Raw genomic sequence first — 4223 nt, forward strand, 5'->3', positions numbered from 1 at the left:
AACAAAACACACGGTAGTTACCTTTTAAGGAAGAAGTACCCTATTCAGATCTTTTACTTAAGTATAAACATAAAAGTACTAATAGGTAGAGATGGTCTGATACCATTTTTTGCTTCCCGATACTGATTCTGATACCTGAACTTGCGTATCGGCCGATACCGAGTACTGATCTGATACCAGTGTGTCATACATTTTATTATGTATGACACACTGATATGATCAGCTGGAAGTGTTGTCAGTGTATAAGCTCCAGCTGAGGAGCCTATAGGTGCAAAATAAGGAGTCATGAGCATTTCTCACACTTTTACTGTACAGTGACTATTTAAAATACAACAAGGTTAGCAGATCATGCACTGGTTCAAATAAAAACTCCAGCTACTGTAGTTTTAGTCTTTTTTCACACGTGTTCAACATCCAACAACAGTTCCTGATATAACAATGGAGAAAATCTGACTGCACTGATGCTCATGCTCAGTCAGTAATTACTCGACTCAGATTAACATGTTACTCCGGTTAAAAAGAAATCAATAAATTAACCTAGAAACATTCCAGATGTATGCACTAAATGCTCAGAAGTGAAGAGGACATTGTTAGTCTCACTTTGGCAATGCAGAAAAAATACAATGAAGCTATTTTTTAAAAACAAGCAGTGGTGTAGTCTACGTGATACGCAGGTATGTGCAGTATATCCACTAAGAAAGCTCCAGGATTTCCATATACCCACTTAAAGATGCCCAATGACACGCAACAACATACTTTCCATTATATTTTTGATATATTTTTAAATTGTCATCTGTGTTTTTCTTCTTCACATAGCATAAATAGGTATTTCCACCGTAAATTGGTGCATAAAAGTGTATCCGAATACAGGAAATGAAGTCTTTGATGCTCAAAACATCCCTGGGGGAGGACACCCAGACCCCCCACTATTATACGGCCCCCTCTTCCCCAAAGGCAGAGTCTGGCCTATATATATATACTGTACAGTACAGTATACCCACTACAATACATTAGACTACACCAGTGACAACATGGATCCTAAATGTTTTATTTCAGGGTCGTATCCAGAGGAACACCATTTTATTCAAAGGGAGCAACTAACGGTAAATCTTAGTTTTCTGCATGCTAAATGACTAATTGCACTCTTTTGGAAAAAGACTAACCAGCCAAGTGTTGAACAATGATTTAGGCAGATGCTACTACGTTTTCTGTCAGAAACAGGAAATGGGGACACGTACTGTTTCTGTGAGGTGATTTGATAGATAATAAAGAGGAAAGAATTCTCCTGGGTATAAACCCAGCAAAATGTTTTGTATGTGCTTTCCAGACAGTATCATAACTATGTGAAGTTCATCGTTCATTTTCAATTTAGATGTATTCTATTATTACCAATGTATAAAAGGATTCTTTTGTGTCTGAGTAGCAACTAGTTCTGTGTTTAAGTTGTTTCTTTTATCGGTGCCTTAACGTGTGTTATTGATACCATAGCAAGAAGGCAAATAATACTAAATATATTGTTAACATAACACATTGTTGTGTTAATGTGCTGTCTACTGTTATTGCAAACGTAATGCTTCATGTTTCACATTAAAAGTCTTCCAGCATTTATAAGGCAGTAATCCCTTTCCTGTAAGGCCTGTGTGTCATTAAAGGGGTGATAGAATGTTAAACCGATTTTACCTTGTCATAGTTGAATAACGACAGTTTGGAGGGTAACTAGGACATACATAGAAGCTCAAAATCCCATTGATACCTCTTTCCTCTGCAAATCTCACAATTTGAAACTGCTGCTGAAAACGGGCAAATCTCAACGAAGCTGACGTCAACTCCTCAACTCCTACCTGATTTGGCTCTACCTTCTATCTTTGTAACACCCCAACATTTACATAGGCCACTGACTGATCTGGGACCAGTTTGTCTTGTGAGTCTAGGTCACCCAGATCTCAGAAATTGTGTACATTGTTCGTCTGCTATGTCATCACTAAATTCACTTCTGATACTTTTTCATGCGAGAAATCAACTACGTAGAGGTCAAATATGGGCCGTTTTACGAAAATTGATGGCTAATTGCAAATTTTGTCCGACTGTGTGTCTGAGTTCAGCGGCCAGTGCTGCCTGTGTTGCTGCCTCGCCGCCCGGCCTGTCCTCCTTCACAGACCCCGGCCTGCTGTGAGCCAGATGGAGCTCTGTCACGGCCGGCAACCGTTTCTGGGTTACTGGGCTACCAAACGCCAAGGCCCTGACGGAGCTGGCCTGCAACTCCCCTCTTCCTGCTAAATGGCCGGTGTGTGTGAGTGAGAGCTCGGTCAGCGAGCTCGTTACGCCCGCAATCTCTTACCACAGGTTCCAGTTAATCTTATAATGGATATGTGTGTTGAGTTATTTAAATAAACGATCGGGGAAATAAACGCCTCTTGTCCGCGAGTCTCATTGATAGAGCGCCGTCCAGCTCACCGCGGGCTCTATCAATGAGACTCGCAGACAAGAGGCGTTTATTTCCCCGAGCTACCTAGCCTCCTCCTAACGAGACCTCTGAAATTCACAAAAATGCATTAAATTGAAATCGGACAAAAGAATTAGCTTTTTAAGGCCTTATGGTAGCTGTGGTATACATGCCGTGACGAAATTCAAACTGTAAATATACTATAGTCATGCCGAAAGTGTTCCCGGGGTCTGTGAAAGGACAGTCACGTTAGCCTGCCGAGCTCCTGAACTCACAGTCGGACAAAATTTGCAATTAGCCATCAGTTTTCATAAAACAGCCCATATTTGAGCTTTATATAGTTGATTTCTCGCATAAAAAAGTGTCAGAAGTGAATATAGTAACGAAATAGCAGACGAACAATGTATAACATTGCAGTGTCTGAAATATGAGACCTGCTGTCTCTTCTCCACTGTATGTGTATATGCTTCGCTCAACCAATCAGCGCGCAGCTCATCTAAATATTCATGAGCATACCATATTTGGAAGAAAAGCTCTCGCTGCAAATAGAGCCATTCCACAGGGATGCATTAGGCCCCATAGAACACCCGGGCCATTTTCAGCCCAATCAATGTTACATACCCTATTAGGAGACCTTAAGGTACAGTGTGAAATACCCTATATCATCATTCTATCACCCCTTCAGCAACTTTATGTTGGAGAACGTGGGAGAACAGTTACATTAAGTTAAAGCTATAGTGCGTACTTTCTGTCGCCTCCATGAGGAATTCGAGAAATAATGACAACAACGCTGTCGCATCCACATGATACAAGCCTTCCGAAAATGTAATCATTTGTTTTGAGACATGTTTTAAATGGTATCTACAAAATGAACAAAAGGCTTCAATTTAGAATAGACTAGCCAGCTAGTCTCTGTTAGGTGTCTGAGATACATTCTGTTAACGCCCCAGCAGTGTTCTTTCTAGCGTCATAGTGGAATGTAACCATGTTAAAATGGACACTAATAAATACAGCTTAACAAAGTCAACATAGATGTGTTTTTCCAAATAAATTAAAACCGAAAAATTGCATTGGCCAATGCAGAACAGAACACAAAAAAGTATACCTTATACACTACAGTTGTAAACATGTACAGTATTTCAGAAATAAATACAAATTTATTTCAGATTATCCACTACCTAAGCACAATATCAGCTGAGATAATCTATATTTTGACACATTTTAGACCCTCTCCAAGACAGGACATCAAGACAAGATAAACAGTAATTTTAGCATCGTAAAATACACTTCATTCAAAGTCGACAAAAACAAAATAAAACTATAAATACCATTTTGAGTCGTCTTTCCACTTTTCCAACCATCACAACTCTAGTTTTGGCTGAAATAAACACATAGTTTACCGATTTACAACAAAATATGTTGGATCTATACACGCTAAAAGTGTTGTTTTTTTAAATGGAGTCTGGTGGGTTTAGCACTAGTGACTTCAGAGCTGTTTCTGGTTAAACAGAAAGGTCTCAAAGAGGTTTTAAAGGTCTATCTCTGAAGGGATCCTTTCCATAATGTTGTCAGACACTTAGAATATTAATCTGAGTCTGTCAGCGGCAAAACGAGCACTTTTGTGAAGGTAACTACAAGCTGGACAATGATTGTCCTATTAACTTACATTGTAGCTTGTTTCGCCGCTGCCGACTGCAGCGATCTTGCTTAATACTGGACCAATGTCAAAGATTGGTGTTCCCATCAGTCACTTACACACAAAAAACATAGGAAAATAGGG

This window comes from Sander vitreus, chromosome 17 (genome assembly GCF_031162955.1).
Source record: "Sander vitreus isolate 19-12246 chromosome 17, sanVit1, whole genome shotgun sequence".
Classification (NCBI taxonomy): domain Eukaryota; kingdom Metazoa; phylum Chordata; class Actinopteri; order Perciformes; family Percidae; genus Sander; species Sander vitreus.